Source organism: Ambystoma mexicanum, chromosome 4q, assembly GCF_040938575.1.
Source record: "Ambystoma mexicanum isolate Mex_15411 chromosome 4q, UKY_AmexF1_1, whole genome shotgun sequence".
NCBI classification, from domain to species: Eukaryota; Metazoa; Chordata; class Amphibia; order Caudata; family Ambystomatidae; genus Ambystoma; species Ambystoma mexicanum.
Window position 1 is genome coordinate 433536064 of NC_090928.1, and position 16938 is coordinate 433553001.

At 36.5% G+C, this 16938-nt stretch overlaps 6 non-coding genes across 6 annotated transcripts; all 6 read left to right on the forward strand.

The window, feature by feature from the left end:
* The first annotated feature begins 10063 nt into the window (after positions 1-10063).
* TRNAC-GCA (transfer RNA cysteine (anticodon GCA)) lies at positions 10064-10135 on the forward strand. Its single transcript has one exon. It is a non-coding gene; the product is annotated as a tRNA-Cys (tRNA).
* Positions 10136-11016: 881 nt separating this feature from the next.
* Positions 11017-11088, forward strand: TRNAC-GCA (transfer RNA cysteine (anticodon GCA)). The gene has a single exon. It is a non-coding gene; the product is annotated as a tRNA-Cys (tRNA).
* An 883-nt stretch (positions 11089-11971) lies between these two features.
* TRNAC-GCA (transfer RNA cysteine (anticodon GCA)) lies at positions 11972-12043 on the forward strand. The gene has a single exon. It is a non-coding gene; the product is annotated as a tRNA-Cys (tRNA).
* Positions 12044-12925: 882 nt separating this feature from the next.
* Positions 12926-12997, forward strand: TRNAC-GCA (transfer RNA cysteine (anticodon GCA)). Its single transcript has one exon. It is a non-coding gene; the product is annotated as a tRNA-Cys (tRNA).
* A 2789-nt stretch (positions 12998-15786) lies between these two features.
* Positions 15787-15858, forward strand: TRNAC-GCA (transfer RNA cysteine (anticodon GCA)). Its single transcript has one exon. It is a non-coding gene; the product is annotated as a tRNA-Cys (tRNA).
* Positions 15859-16741: 883 nt separating this feature from the next.
* TRNAC-GCA (transfer RNA cysteine (anticodon GCA)) lies at positions 16742-16813 on the forward strand. Its single transcript has one exon. It is a non-coding gene; the product is annotated as a tRNA-Cys (tRNA).
* The last annotated feature ends 125 nt before the right edge of the window (positions 16814-16938 follow it).

The following is a 16938-nucleotide window of genomic DNA, read 5'->3' on the forward strand; positions in this document are numbered from 1 at the left end:
TAACCATATACCCTCTTCAATAGATCCTGTTAAAATGTTTTTCAACCCAATGCACTGTAAGAAACAATAGGATATATCATCATTTCATATACAAAACAATGAACAATTGGGTTTAACTATGCTCTTAGCACAAAATCAACAAACTGCAGTAGAGAAGCAGTTACATTTTGCAGAATTTGTGCATTTGGCAAAAGATTTATTTTCCATGTTCCAAGATCTACATGTGATACGAAATGTATGAATTCTTGCAATGGAAACCTCACTGTATTTTACCAAGGCAGATAAAGGGCATCCTTCGCACCCCATATACTTATAAGGAGGGTTTGGTGGCTGAAAATGCATTGGTTTGATGGTGATTGCATGTTGCTTGCACTTTGAACATATTACTGAATTAATAAAGGTAAACAATTCAGAAATGGGGGTATAACTCCGGGGTAGAGCATTTCACTGCAGATCAAAAGGTCCCTATTTCAAATCTGGGTGCCCCCTTGTCCAACTGTTTTACCTGTAGAAATATTTTTTTAATTAAATAAATTGAAGTCAACATTTACAATCTTAACATTTTATATAATGAGCAACACATTTCTACATTTGAAATACTCCTGATCATCACCTGAAACATAGGGTAAGCACCATTAAGCTGTTTAGGATTTCTTCATATGATACAAGCTGTGTTTTACATTCACCCAAGTTCTACTGGTGATATGATCAGTTTGAAATAGTCCATTGGAAGCTCATATGAATGTTATAAAACTGTGGTGGAAACCAATAATATGCCCTTAATGAAATGTATTCATTTGTACAGCTGACCAGAAGTGCACTGATGTCATTAGTTCTACAAGTTCCATACAGTCACCCACTCTATCACCTTTTTAAAAAAGGGCAGTTTTCAGCATTCAAGGGTTTAACTCAGTGGTAGAGCGTAGGAGTGCAGTTCAAGAAGTCCCTGTTTCATAACCATATACCCTTGTCAATAGATCCTGTTAAAATGTTTTTCAACCCAATGCACTGTAAGAAACAATAGGATATATCATCATTTCATATAAAAAACAATGAAAAATTGGGTTTAACTATACTCTTAGCACAAAATCAACAAACTGCAGTAGAGAAGCTGTTATGTTTTGCAGAATTTGTGCATTTGACAAACGTAAAGGACATTTTTGTACCCCTTATACTTATAAGGAGGGTTTGGTGGCTGAAAATGCATTGCTTTGATGGTGATTGCATGTTGCTTCCACTTTGTACATATTACTGAATAAATAACGATGCACATTTCAGAAATGGGGGTATAGCTCAGTGGTAGAGCATTTCACTGCAAATCAAAAGGTTCCTACTTCAAATCTGGGTGCCCCCTTGTTCAACTGTTTTACCTGTAGAAATATTTTTTTATTAAATAAATTGAAGTAAACATTTACAATCTTAGCATTTTATGTAATGAGCAACACATTTCTACATTTGAAATACTCCTGGTCATCACCTGAAACATAGGGTAAACACCATTAAGCTGTTTAGGATTTCTTTATATGATACAATCTGTGTTTTACATTCACCCAAGTTCTACTGGTGATATGATCAGTTTGAAATAGTCGATTGGAAGCTCATGAAGTGGGAGAATGGGAGAAAAGACTCCCCCCAATCTCCTCGCGCCCCTGGCCTAGACAATCGCGACCCAGACACCCACCACGAGATGAATTTGCCTATCTACCAGACGACCAAATACCCTGGTACAGGAACATACGGATGTGCCCATCAGCCTGCCCACCAGCCTGCCCTGCTCAAGCCGACACCTGCATGTCTCGAATGAACTCGACTAAACCCTTCAACACTAAATAAACACATCGTTAGAGATGCCATGACGACCTAGCCAACTGTCAGAACACCCGTGCAACCATGCACACTGGACACCCCCACACCAATCCACACGAAGAACATACTCAGTGCTATGACGTAGGTGACGGACACACCCACTGACGCGCATCTTTATTATTTTTCACATAGGTTTTTCGAAAATGCAGAAACGCAAGACGCACAAAACACTCATCTAAATGCTTTCTGACGCTTCTCCTAACCCTTACATTGTGATGAAAATACAACGTAGACATGATCCCGCATATGAAGCAATGTGATACCGCAACTTAAAGTGCCGTGCATTAAACATCCCCACCTATGCACCAGGCCCAAGTAGGCCGCAAGCAAGAGCCTCCACGAACATTGGACGAGCAAGAGTACAATTGCTGACCCTGAAGAACACGCCCAGCGCGAACTGACAGCCAAGGTAGCGATGTTGCAACTCACATGCCACAAGCCGACGCCAAGGTCACACCTGCAAGCTAAGCCAGGCACACAGTGGAAAATACAACCTTAAATGTGCAGAATTCTGCCTCAACCACAGTCTCTCCTCACGTGACCAAGCCAAACCTGACAGGGTGCCAGACCCAGGAAGGAGAAGTCGCCTGGGTCCCACGTTTGAGACACAGGCTGCAACAATGAAATGACCCAATGGACACCTACAGCGATGGGAATGGTCTGCTCTCAGGCATATGAGCAAATCCACGCATTGTCTGCACGAACACATAGTTACATATTGTTGCAAATGACAGGTACACTGCGAGCTGGGAACAACGATGGTCCCAGGCTGGGGGGCTCGCGAGTCGACCAATCGGAACATGAGGCACTCATCACTGATGCCACTAACATTAGCCAATCATTAGGTGTCTTTGTGTAACAATTTTCAAGTATCTAATAGAAGGGACAACCTAAGTATACCACCTGACTGACCCTTAACCACTAACAGCGTTCTCTATACGTATGCTATACTAACCCTACCACTCGAGGAACCAATCCAGAGTGGCGATAGGTTTTTGCTAACTTTCCCAGGTGACGCAAGTAGCGCGTCATACTGAGGCAAAAAGGGGCATGCGAGCCCCACGAATTTCGAGAGTCTGGACGGACGCGTACGATCCTAGACCTATCCATGCCGTTATTCAATAAACAGCAGAACCACCTTGCTTCTTGTGTGTGTCTCATACTCATTTTTGGGAAACACGTGAGGAGTTGGGGCCTCCCAGCCCGGAGGTCCGCGGAAGGCCCAGCCGACCCCGGGAGAAACCATCCGACACTCAGATGAATGTTAGAACACTGTGGTGGAAACCAATAATATGCCCTTAATGAAATGTATTAATTTGTACAGCTGACCAGAAGTGCACTGATGCATTAGTTCTACAAGTTCCATAGAGTCACCCACTCTATCACCTTTTTAAAAAAGGGCAGTTTTCAACATTGAAGGGTTTATGTCAGTGGTAGGCGTAGGAGTGTAGTTCAAGAAGGCCCTGTTTCATAACCATATACCCTCTTCAATAGATCCTGTTAAAATGTTTTTCAACCCAATGCACTGTAAGAAACAATAAGCTATATCATAATTGCATATACAAAACAATGAACAATTGGGTTTAACTATGCTCTTAACACAAAATCAACAAAATGCAGTAGAGAAACAGTTACGTTTTGCAGAATTTGTCCATTTGACAAAAGTTTTTTTTTCCATGATCCAAGATCTACATGTGATACGAAATGTATGAATTCTTGCAATGGCAACCTCACTGTATTTTACCAAGTCAGATAAAGGACATCTGTTGTACCCCTTATACTTATAAGGAGGGTTTGGTGGCTGAAAATGCATTGCTTTGATGGTGATTGCATGTTGCTTGCACTTTGTACATATTACTGAATTAATAAAGGTGAACATTAATGAACTGGGGGTATAGCTCAGTGGTAGAGCATTTGAATGCAAATCAAGAGGTCCTAGTTCAAATCTGGGTGCCACCTTGTCCAACTGTTTTACCTGTAGAAATGTTTTTTTAATTAAATAAATTGAAGAAAACATTTACAATCTTAGCATTTTATGTAATGAGCAACACATTTCTACATTTGAAATACTCCTGATCATCTCCTGAAACATAGGGTAAACACCATGAAACTGTTTAGGATTTCTTCGTATGATACAAGCTGTGTTTTACATTCACCCAAGTTCTACTGGTGATATTATCAGTTTGAAATAGTCCATTGGAAGCTCATATGCATGTTATAAAACGGTGGTGGAAACCAATAATATGCCTTTAATGAAATGTATTAATTTGTACAGCTGACCAGAAGTGCACTGATGTCATTAGTTCTACAAGTTCCATACAGTCACCCACTCTATCACCTTTTTAAAAAAGAGCAGTTTTCAGCATTCAAGGGTTTAACTCAGTGGTAGAGCATAGGAATGCAGTTCAAGAAGTCCCTGTTTCATAACCATATACCCTCTTCAACAGATCCTGTTAAAATGTTTTTCAACCCAATGCACTGTAAGAAACAATAAGATATATCATCATTTCATATACAAAACAATGAACAATTGGGTTTAACTATGCACTTAGCACAAAATCAACAAACTGCAGTAGAGAAGCAGTTACATTTTGCAGAATTTGTGCATTTGACAAAAGATTTTTTTTCCATGTTCCAAGATCTACATGTGATACGAAATGTATGAATTCTTGCAATGGAAACCTCACTGTATTTTACCAAGGCAGATAAAGGACATCCATTGCACCCCATATACTTATAAGGAGGGTTTGGTGGCTGAACATGCATTGCTTTGATGGTGATTGCATGTTGCTTCCACTTTGTACATATTAATGAATAAATAAAGGTGAACATTTCAGAAATTGGGGTGTAGCTGAGGGGTAGAGCATTTGACTGCAGATCAAGAGGTCCCTAGCCCAAATATGGGTGCCCCCTTGTTCAACTGTTTTACCTGTAGAAATATTTTTTTAATTAAATAAATTGAAGTAAACATTTACAATCTTAGCATTTTATGTAATGAGCAACACATTTCTACATTTGAAATACTCCTGATCATCTCCTGAAACATAGGGTAAACACCTTGAAACTGTTTAGGATTTCTTCGTATGATACAAGCTGTGTATTACATTAAGCCAAGTTCTACTGGTGATATTATCAGTTTGAAATAGTCAATTAGAAGCTCATATGAATGTTATAAAACTGTGGTGGAAACCAAAAATATGCCCTTAATGAACTGTATTAATTTGTACAGCTGACCAGAAGTGCACTGATGTCATTAGTTCTACAAGTTCCATAGAGTCACCCACTCTATCACCTTTTTAAAAAAAGGGCAGTTTTCAGCATTCAAGGGTTTAACTCAGTGTTAGAGCATATGAGTGCAGTTCAAGAAGTCCCTGTTTCATAACTATATACCCTCTTCAATAGATCCTGTTTTTCAACCCAATGCACTGTAAGAAACAAAAGGATATATCAACATTTCATATACAAAACAATGAACAATTGGGTTTAACTATGCTCTTAGCACAAAATCAACAAACTGCAGTAGAGAAGCAGTTACATTTTGCAGAATTTGTGCATTTGACAAAAGATTTTTTTTTCCATGTTCCAAGATCTACATGTCATACGAAATGTATGAATTCTTGCAATGGAAACCTCACTGTATTTTACCAAGGCAGATAAAGGACATCTTTTGTACCACTTATACTTATAAGGTGGGTTTGGTGACTGAAAATGCATTGTTTTGATGGTGATTGCATGTTGCTTGCACTTTGTACATATTACTGAATTAATAAAGGTGAATTTTCAGAAATGTGGGTATAGCTCAGTGGTAGAGCATTTGACTGCAGATCAAGAGGTCCGTAGTTCAAATTTGGGTGCCCCCTTGTTCAACTGTTTTACCTGTAGAAATATTTTTTTAATTAAATAAATTGAAGAAAACATTTACAATCTTAGCATTTTATGTAATGAGCAACACATTTCTACATTTGAAATACTCCTGATCATCTCCTGAAACATAGGGTAAAAACCATGAAACTGTTTAGGATTTCTTCATATGATACAAGCTGTGTTTTACATTCACCCAAGTTCTATTGGTGATATTATCAGTTTGAAATAGTCCATTGGAAGCTCATATGAATGTTATAAAACTGTGGTGGAAACCAATAATATGCCCTTAATGAACTGTATTAATTTGTACAGCTGACCAGAAGTGCACTCATGTCATTAGTTCTACAAGTTCCATACAGTCACCCACTCTATCACCTTTTTAAAAAAGAGTAGTTTTCAGCATTCAAGGGTTTAACTCAGTGGTAGAGCATAGGAATGCAGTTCAAGAAGTCCCTGTTTCATAACCATATACCCTCTTCAATAGATCCTGTTAAAATGTTTTTCAACCCAATGCACTGTAAGAAACAATAAGATATATCATCATTTCATATACAAAACAATGAACAATTGGGTTTAACTATGCTCTTAGCACAAAATCCACAAACTGCAGTAGAGAAGCAGTTACATTTTGCAGAATTTGTGCATTTGACAAACGTTTTTTTTCATTGTTCCAAGATCTACATGTGATACGAAATGTATGAATTCTTGCAATGGAAACCTCACTGTATTTTACCAAGGCAGATAAAGGACATCCTTTACACCCCATATACTTATAAGGAGGTTTTGGTGGCTGAAAATGCTTTGCTTTGATGGTGATTGCATGTTGCTTGCACTTTGTACATATTACTGAATTAATAAAAGTGAACATTTCAGAACTGGGGCTATAGCTCAGTGGTAGAGCATTTGACTGCAGATCAAGAGGTCCCTAGTTCAAATCTGGGTGCCCCTTTGTTCAACTGTTTTACCTGTAGACATATTTTTTTTATTAAATAAATTGAAGAAAACATTTACAATCTTAGCATTTTATATAATGAGCAACACATTTCTACATTTGAAATACTCCTGATCATCTCCTGAAACATAGGGTAAACACCTTGAAACTGTTTAGGATTTCTTCATATGATACAAGCTGTGTTTGACATTCACCCAAGTTCTACTGGTGATATTATCAGTTTGAAATAGTCCATTGGAAGCTCACATGAATGTTATAAAACTGTGGTGGAAACCAATAATATGCCCTTAATGAAATGGATTTATTTGTACAGCTGACCAGAAGTGCACTGATGTCATTAGTTCTACAAGTTCCATACAGTTACCCACTCTATCACCTTTTTAGAAAAAGGGTAGTTTTCAGCATTCAAGGGTTTAACTCAGTGGTAGAGCATAGGAGTGCAGTTCAAGAAGTCCCTGTTTCATAACCCTAAAACCTCATCAATAGATCCTGTTAAAATGTTTTTCAACCCAATGCACTGTAAGAAACAATAGGATATATCATAATTTCATATAAAAAACAATGAACAATTGGGTTTAACTATACTCTTAGCACAAAATCAACAAACTGCAGTAGAGAAGCAGTTACGTCTTGCAGAATTTGTGCATTTGACAAACGTTTTTTTTCCATGTTCCAAGATCTACATGTGATACGAAATGTATGAATTCTTGCAATGGAAACCTCACTGTATTTTACCAAGGCAGATAAAGGACATCCTTTACACCCCATATACTTATAAGGAGGTTTTTGTGGCTGAAAATGCTTTGCTTTGATGGTGATTGCATGTTGCTTGCACTTTGTACATATTACTGAATTAATAAAGGTGAACTTTTCAGAACTGGGGGTATAGGTCAGTGGTAAAGCATTTGACTGCAGATCAATAGATCCCTAGTTCAAATCTGGGTGCCCCCTTGTTCAACTGTTTTACCTGTAGAAATATTTTTTTATTAAATAAATTGAAGAAAACATTTACAATCTTAGCATTCTATGTAATGAGCAACATATTTCTACATTTGAAATACTCCTGATCATCTCCTGAAACATAGGGTAAACACCGTGAAACTGTTTAGGATTTCTTCATATGATACAAGCTGTGTTTTACATTCACTCAAGTTCTATTGGTGATATTATCAGTTTGAAATAGTCCATTGGAAGCTCATATGAATGTTATAAAACTGTGGTGGAAACCAATAATATGCCCTTAATGAACTGTATTAAATTGCACAGCTGACCAGAAGTGCACTGATGTCATTAGTTCTACAAGTTCCATACAGTCACCCACTCTATCACCATTTTAAAAAAGGGCAGTTTTCAGCATTCAAGGGTTTAACTCAGTGGTAGAGCGTAGGAATGCAGTTCAAGAAGTCCCTGTTTCATAACCATATACCCTCTTCAATAGATCCTGTTAACATGTTTTTCAACCCAATGCACTGTAAGAAACAATAAGATATATCATCATTTCATATACAAAACAATGAACAATTGGGTTTAACTATGCTCTTAGCACAAAATCAACAAACTGCAGTAGAGAAGCAGTTACATTTTGCAGAATTAGTGCGTTTGACAAAAGATTTTTTTCCATGTTCCAAGAGCTACATGTGATGCGGAATGTATGAATTCTTGCAATGGAAACCTCACTGTATTTTACCAAGGCAGATAAAGGACATCCTTCGCACCCCATATACTTATAAGGAGGGTTTGGTGACTGAAAACGCTTTGCTTTGATGGTGATTGCATGTTGCTTGCACATTGTACATATAACTGAATTAATCAAAGTGAACTTTTCAGAACTAGGGGTATAGCTCAGTGGTAGAACATTAGACTGCAGATCAAGAGGTCCCTAGTTCAAATCTGGGTGCCCCCTTGTTCAACTGTTTTACCTGTAGACATATTTTTTTTATTAAATAAATTGAAGAACACATTTACAATCTTAGCATTTCATATAATGAGCAACACATTTCTACATTTGAAATACTCCTGATCATCTCCTGAAACATAGGGTAAACACCTTGAAACTGTTTAGGATTTCTTCATATGATACAAGCTGTGTTTGACATTCACCCAAGTTCTACTGGTGATATTATCAGTTTGAAATAGTCCATTGGAAGCTCACATGAATGTTATAAAACTGTGGTGGAAACCAATAATATGCCCTTAATGAAATGTATTAATTTGTACAGCTGACCAAAAGTGCACTGATGTCATTACTTCTACAAGTTCCATACAGTTACCCACTCTATCACCTTTTTAGAAAAAGGGCAGTTTTCAGCATTCAAGGGTTTATGTCAGTGGTAGAGCATAGGAGTGCAGTTCAAGAAGTCCCTGTTTCATAACCATATACCCTCATCAATAGATCATGTTAAAATGTTTTTCAACCCAATGCACTGTAAGAAACAATAGGATATATCATCATTTCATATAAAAAACAATGAACAATTGGGTTTAACTATACTCCCCTTGTTCAACTGTTTTACCTGTAGAAATATTTTTTTTATTAAATAAATTGAAGAAAACATTTACAATCTTAGCATTTTATATAATGAGCAACACATTTCTACATTTGAAATACTCCTGATCATCTCCTGAACATAGGGTAAACACCTTGAAACTGTTTAGGATTTCTTCATATGATACAAGCTGTGTTTGACATTCACCCAAGTTCTACTGGTGATATTATCAGTTTGAAATAGTCCATTGGAAGCTCACATGAATGTTATAAAACTGTGGTGGAAACCAATAATATGCCCTTAATGAAATGTATTAATTTGTACAGCTGACCAGAAGTGCACTGATGTCATTAGTTCTACAAGTTCCATACAGTTACCCACTCTATCACCTTTTTAGAAAAAGGGCAGTTTTCAGCATTCAAGGGTTTAACTCAGTGGTAGAGCATAGGAGTGCTGTTCAAGAAGTCCCTGTTTCATAACCATATACCCTCATCAATAGATCCTGTTAAAATGTTTTTCAAGCCAATGCACTGTAAGAAACAACAGGATATATCATCATTTCATATAAAAAAAACAATGAACAATTGGGTTTAACTATACTCTTAGCACAAAATCAACAAACTGCAGTAGAGAAGCAGTTACATTTTGCAGAATTTGTGCATTTGACAAAAGATTTTTTTTCCATGTTCCAAGATCTACATGTGATACGAAATGTATGAATTCTTGCAATGGAAACCTCACTGTAGTTTACCAAGGCAGATAAAGGACATCCTTTGCACCCCATATACTTATAGGGAGGTTTTGGTGGCTGAAAATGCTTTGCTTTGATGGTGATTACATGTTGCTTGCACTTTGTACATATTACTGAATTAATAAAGGTGAGCTTTTCAGAACTGGGGGTATAGCTCAGTGGTAGAGCATTCGACTGCAGATCAAGAGGTCCCTAGTTCAAATCTGGGTGCCCCCTTGTTCAACTGTTTTACCTGTAGAAATATTTTTTTATTAAATAAATTGAAGAAAACATTTACAATCTTAGCATTCTATGTAATGAGCAACATATTTCTACATTTGAAATACTCCTGATCATCTCCTGAAACATAGGGTAAACACCATGAAACTGTTTAGGATTTCTTCATATGATACAAGCTGTGTTTTACATTCACCCAAGTTCTACTGGTGATATTATCAGTTTGAAATAGTCCATTGGAAGCTCACATGAATGTTATAAATCTGTGGTGGAAACCAATAATATGCCCTTAATGAAATGAATTAATTTGTACAGCTGACCAGAAGTGCACTGATGTCATTAGTTCTACAAGTTCCATTCAGTTACCCACTCTATCACCTTTTTAGAAAAAGGGCAGTTTTCAGCATTCAAGGGTTTAACTCAGTGGTAGAGCGTAGGAATGCAGTTCAAGAAGTCCCTGTTTCATAACCATATACCCTCTTCAATAGATCCTGTTAAAATGTTTTTCAACCCAATGCACTGTAAGAAACAATAGGATATATCATCATTTCATATAAAAAACAATGAACAATTGGGTTTAACTATACTCTTAGCACAAAATCAACAAACTGCAGTAGAGAAGCAGTTACGTTTTGCAGAATTTGTGCATTTGACAAACGTTTTTTTTCCATGTTCCAAGATCTACATGTGTTACGAAATGTATGAATTCTTGCAATGGAAACCTCACTGTATTTTACCAAGGCAGATAAAGGACATCCTTTACACCCCATATACTTATAAGGAGGTTTTGGTGGCTGAAAATGCTTTGCTTTGATGGTGAATGCATGTTGCTTGCACTTTGTACATATTACTGAATTAATAAAGGTGAATTTTTCAGAACTGGGGGTATAGCTCAGTGGTAGAGCATTTGACTGCAGATCAAGAGGTCCCTAGTTCAAATCTGGGTGCCCCCTTGTTCAACTGTTTTACCTGTAGAAATATGTTTTTTATTAAATAAATTGAAGAAAACATTTACAATCTTAGCATTTTATATAATGAGCAACACATTTCTACATTTAAAATACTCCTGATCATCTCCTGAAACATAGGGTAAACACCTTGAAACTGTTTAGGATTTCTTCATATGATACAAGCTGTGTTTGACATTCACCCAAGTTCTACTGGTGATATTATCAGTTTGAAATAGTCCATTGGAAGCTCACATGAATGTTATAAAACTGTGGTGGAAACCAATAATATGCCCTTAATGAAATGTATTAATTTGTACAGCTGACCAGAAGTGCACAGATGTCATTAGTTCTACAAGTTCCATACAGTTACCCACTCTATCACCTTTTTAGAAAAAGGGCAGTTTTCAGCATTCAAGGGTTTAACTCAGTGGTAGAGCATAGAAGTGCAGTTCAAGAAGTCCCTGTTTCATAACCATATACCCTCATCAATAGATCCTGTTAAAATGTTTTTCAACCCAATGCACTGTAAGAAACAATAGGATATATCATCATTTCATATAAAAAACAATGAACAATTGGGTTTAACTATACTCTTAGCACAAAATCAACAAACTGCAGTAGAGAAGCAGTTACGTTTTGCAGAATTTGTGCATTTGACAAAAGATTTTTTTTCCATGTTCCAAGATCTACATGTGATACGAAATGTATGAATTCTTGCAATGGAAACCTCACTGTAGTTTACCAAGGCAGATAAAGGACATCCTTTGCACCCCATATACTTATAGGGAGGTTTTGGTGGCTGAAAATGCTTTGCTTTGATGGTGATTACATGTTGCTTGCACTTTGTACATATTACTGAATTAATAAAGGTGAGCTTTTCAGAACTGGGGGTATAGCTCAGTGGTAGAGCATTCGACTGCAGATCAAGAGGTCCCTAGTTCAAATCTGGGTGCCCCCTTGTTCAACTGTTTTACCTGTAGAAATATTTTTTTATTAAATAAATTGAAGAAAACATTTACAATCTTAGCATTCTATGTAATGAGCAACATATTTCTACATTTGAAATACTCCTGATCATCTCCTGAAACATAGGGTAAACACCATGAAACTGTTTAGGATTTCTTCATATGATACAAGCTGTGTTTTACATTCACCCAAGTTCTACTGGTGATATTATCAGTTTGAAATAGTCCATTGGAAGCTCACATGAATGTTATAAATCTGTGGTGGAAACCAATAATATGCCCTTAATGAAATGAATTAATTTGTACAGCTGACCAGAAGTGCACTGATGTCATTAGTTCTACAAGTTCCATTCAGTTACCCACTCTATCACCTTTTTAGAAAAAGGGCAGTTTTCAGCATTCAAGGGTTTAACTCAGTGGTAGAGCGTAGGAATGCAGTTCAAGAAGTCCCTGTTTCATAACCATATACCCTCATCAATAGATCCTGTTAAAATGTTTTTCAACCCAATGCACTGTAAGAAACAATAGGATATATCATCATTTCATATAAAAAACAATGAACAATTGGGTTTAACTATACTCTTAGCACAAAATCAACAAACTGCAGTAGAGAAGCAGTTACGTTTTGCAGAATTTGTGCATTTGACAAACGTTTTTTTTTTCATGTTCCAAGATCTACATGTGATACGAAATGTATGAATTCTTGCAATGGAAACCTCACTGTATTTTACCAAGGCAGATAAAGGACATCCTTTACACCCCATATACTTATAAGGATGTTTTGGTGGCTGAAAATGCTTTGCTTTGATGGTGATTGCATGTTGCTTGCACTTTGTACATATTACTAAATTAATAAAGGTGAGCTTTTCAGAACTGGGGGTATAGCTCAGTGGTAGAGCATTTGACTGCAGATCAAGAGGTCCCTAGTTCAAATCTGGGTGCCCCCTTGTTGAACTGTTTTACCTGTAGAAATATTTTTTTATTAAATAAATTGAAGAAAACATTTACAATCTTAGCATTCTATGTAATGAGCAACATATTTCTACATTTGAAATACTCCTGATCATCTCCTGAAACATAGGGTAAACACCACGAAACTGTTTAGGATTTCTTCATATGATACAAGCTGTGTTTTACATTCACCCAAGTTCTACTGGTGATATTATCAGTTTGAAATAGTCCATTGGAAGCTCATATGAATGTTACAAAACTGTGGTGGAAACCAATAATATGCCCTTAATGAACTGTATTAATTTGTACAGCTGACCAGAAGTGCACTGATGTCATTAGTTCTACAAGTTCCATACAGTCACCCACTCTATCACCTTTTTAAAAAAGGGCAGTTTTCAGCATTCAAGGGTTTAACTCAGTGGTAGAGCGTAGGAATGCAGTTCAAGAAGTCCCTGTTTCATAACCATATACCCTCTTCAATAGATCCTGTTAACATGTTTTTCAACCCAATGCACTGTAAGAAACAATAAGATATATCATCATTTCATATACAAAACAATGAACAATTGGGTTTAACTATGCTCTTAGCCCAAAATCAACAAACTGCAGTAGAGAAGCAGTTACACTTTGCAGAATTTGTGCATTTGACAAAAGATTTGTTTTCCATGTTCCAAGAGCTACATGTGATACAAAATGTATGAATTCTTGCAATGGAAACCTCACTGTATTTTACCAAGGCAGATAAAGGACATCCATTGCACCCCATATACTTATAAGGAGGTTTTGGTGGCTGAAAATGCTTTGCTTTGATGGTGATTGCATGTTGCTTGCACTTTGTACATATTACTGAATTAATAAAGGTGATCTTTTCAGAACTGGGGGTATAGCTCAGTGGTAGAGCATTTGACTGCAGTTCAAAAGGTCCCTAGTTCTCATCTGGGTGCCCCCTTGTTCAACTGTTTTACCTGTAGAAATATTTTTTTTATTAAATAAATTGAAGAAAACATTTACAATCTTAGCATTTTATATAATGAGCAACACATTTCTACATTTGAAATACTCCTGATCATCTCCTGAACATAGGGTAAACACCTTGAAACTGTTTAGGATTTCTTCATATGATACAAGCTGTGTTTGACATTCACCCAAGTTCTACTGGTGATATTATCAGTTTGAAATAGTCCATTGGAAGCTCACATGAATGTTATAAAACTGTGGTGGAAACCAATAATATGCCCTTAATGAAATGTATTAATTTGTACAGCTGACCAGAAGTGCACTGATGTCATTAGTTCTACAAGTTCCATACAGTTACCCACTCTATCACCTTTTTAGAAAAAGGGCAGTTTTCAGCATTCAAGGGTTTAACTCAGTGGTAGAGCATAGGAGTACAGTTGAAGAAGTCCCTGTTTCATAACCATATACCCTCATCAATAGATCCTGTTAAAATGTTTTTCAACCCAATGCACTGTAAGAAACAATAGGATATAACATCATTTCATATAAAAAACAATGAACAATTGGGTTTAACTATACTCTTAGCACAAAATCAACAAACTGCAGTAGAGAAGCAGTTATGTTTTGCAGAATTTGTGCATTTGACAAACGTTTTTTTTTTCCATGTTCCAAGATCTACATGTGATACGAAATGTATGAATTCTTGCAATGGAAACCTCACTGTATTTTACCAAGGCAGATAAAGGACATCCTTTACACCCCATATACTTATAAGGATGTTTTCGTGGCTGAAAATGCTTTGCTTTGATGGTGATTGCATGTTGCTTGCACTTTGTACATATTACTGAATTAATAAAGGTGAGCTTTTCAGAACTGGGGGTATAGCGCAGTGGTAGAGCATTTGACTGCAGGTCAAGAGGTCCCTAGTTCAAATCTGGGTGCCCCATTGTTGAACTGTTTTACCTGTAGAAATATTTTTTTATTAAATAAATTGAAGAAAACATTTACAATCTTAGCATTCTATGTAATGAGCAACATATTTCTACATTTGAAATACTCCTGATCATCTCCTGAAACATAGGGTAAACACCACAAAACTGTTTAGGATTTCTTCATATGATACAAGCTGTGCTTTACATTCACCCAAGTTCTACTGGTGATATTATCAGTTTGAAATAGTCCATTGGAAGCTCATATGAATGTTACAAAACTGTGGTGGAAACCAATAATCTGCCCTTAATGAACTGTATTAATTTGTACAGCTGACCAGAAGTGCACTGATGTCATTAGTTCTACAAGTTCCATACAGTCACCCACTCTATCACCTTTTTAAAAAAGGGCAGTTTTCAGCATTCAAGGGTTTAACTCAGTGGTAGAGCGTAGGAATGCAGTTCAAGAAGTCCCTGTTTCATAACCATATACCCTCTTCAATAGATCCTGTTAACATGTTTTTCAACCCAATGCACTGTAAGAAACAATAAGATATATCATCATTTCATATACAAAACAATGAACAATTGGGTTTAACTATGCTCTTAGCCCAAAATCAACAAACTGCAGTAGAGAAGCAGTTACATTTTGCAGAATTAGTGCATTTGACAAAAGATTTTTTTTCCATGTTCCAAGAGCTACATGTGATGCGAAATGTATGAATTCTTGCAATGGAAACCTCACTGTATTTTACCAAGGCAGATAAAGGACATCCTTCACACCCCATATACTTATAAGGAGGTTTTGGTGGCTGAAAATGCTTTGCTTTGATGGTGATTGCATGTTGCTTGCACTTTGTACATATTACTGAATAAATAAAGGTGAACTTTTCAGAACTGGGGGTATAGCTCAGTGGTAGAGCATTTGACTGCAGATCAAGAGGTCCCTAGTTCATATCTGGGTGCCCCCTTGTTCAACTATTTTACCTGTAGAAATATTTTTTTTATTAAATAAATTGAAGAAAACATTTACAATCTTAGCATTTTATATAATGAGCAACACATTTCTACATTTGAAATACTCCTGATCATCTCCTGAAACATAGGGTAAACACCTTGAAACTGTTTAGGATTTCTTCATATGATACAAGCTGTGTTTGACATTCACCCAAGTTCTACTGGTGATATTATCAGTTTGAAATAGTCCATTGAAAGCTCACATGAATGTTATAAAACTGTGGTGGAAACCAATAATATGCCCTTAATGAAATGTATTAATTTGTACAGCTGACCAGAAGTGCACTGATGTCATTAGTTCTACAAGTTCCATACAGTTACCCACTCTATCACCTTTTTAGAAAAAGGGCAGTTTTCAGCATTCAAGGGTTTAACTCAGTGGTAGAGCATAGGAGTACAGTTGAAGAAGTCCCTGTTTCATAACCATATACCCTCATCAATAGATCCTGTTAAAATGTTTTTCAACCCAATGCACTGTAAGAAACAATAGGATATATCATCATTTCATATAAAAAAACAATGAACAATTGAGTTTAACTATACTCTTAGCACAAAATCAACAAACTGCAGTAGAGAAGCAGTTACGTTTTGCAGAATGTGTTCATTTGACAAACGTTTTTTTTCCATGTTCCAAGATCTACATGTGATACGAAATGTATGAATTCTTGCAATGGAAACCTCACTGTATTTTACCAAGGCAGATAAAGGACATCCTTTGCACCCCATATACTTATAAGGAGGTTTTGGTGGCTGAAAATGCTTTGCTTTGATGGTGATTGCATGTTGCTTGCACTTTGTACATATTACTGAATTAATAAAGGTGAACTTTTCAGAACTGGGGGTACAGCTCAGTGGTAGAGCATTTGACTGCAGATCAAGAGGTCCCTAGTTCAAATCTGGGTGCCCCCTTGTTCAACTGTTTTACCTGTAGAAATATTTTTTTATTAAATAAATTGAAGAAAACATTTACAATCTTAGCATTCTATGTAATGAGCAACATATTTCTACATTTGAAATACTCCTGATCATCTCCT